Here is a 298-nt window from a genome sequence, read left to right as displayed (position 1 = left end):
TCTCTCTCTCTCTCTCTCTCTCTCTCTCTCTCTCTCTCTCTCTCTCTGTCTCTCTCAAAAATAAACATTAAAAAAAAAAGATTTAAAATAAAAACATAATAAAAAGAAATATTTTGTTTTAAGGGGCGCTTGGGTGGCTGAGTTGGTTATGTGTCTGACTTTAGCTCAGGTTGTGACCTAGCGGTTCATGGGATCGAGCCCCGCGCTGGGCTCTGTGCGGACAGCTCAGAGTGTGGAGCCTGCCTCAGATTCTGTGCCTCCCTCTCTCTCTGTCCCTCCCCCTCTCCTGCTCTGTTTC

At 46.6% G+C, this 298-nt stretch overlaps 1 protein-coding gene across 1 annotated transcript in view; it reads right to left on the bottom strand.

Annotated features, from left to right (window-relative positions):
- LOC121021299 (F-box-like/WD repeat-containing protein TBL1X) overlaps nt 1-298 on the bottom strand; it is a 72,275-nt gene that overhangs the window by 19,149 nt on the left and 52,828 nt on the right. The window lies entirely within an intron of this gene.

The sequence above is a fragment of the Herpailurus yagouaroundi genome, unplaced genomic scaffold (assembly GCF_014898765.1).
Source record: "Herpailurus yagouaroundi ecotype Mexico unplaced genomic scaffold, PumYag 293, whole genome shotgun sequence".
NCBI classification, from domain to species: domain Eukaryota; kingdom Metazoa; phylum Chordata; class Mammalia; order Carnivora; family Felidae; genus Herpailurus; species Herpailurus yagouaroundi.
Note: the sequence above shows the minus strand (reverse complement) of the source record. Positions and strands in the feature narration are given on the sequence as shown.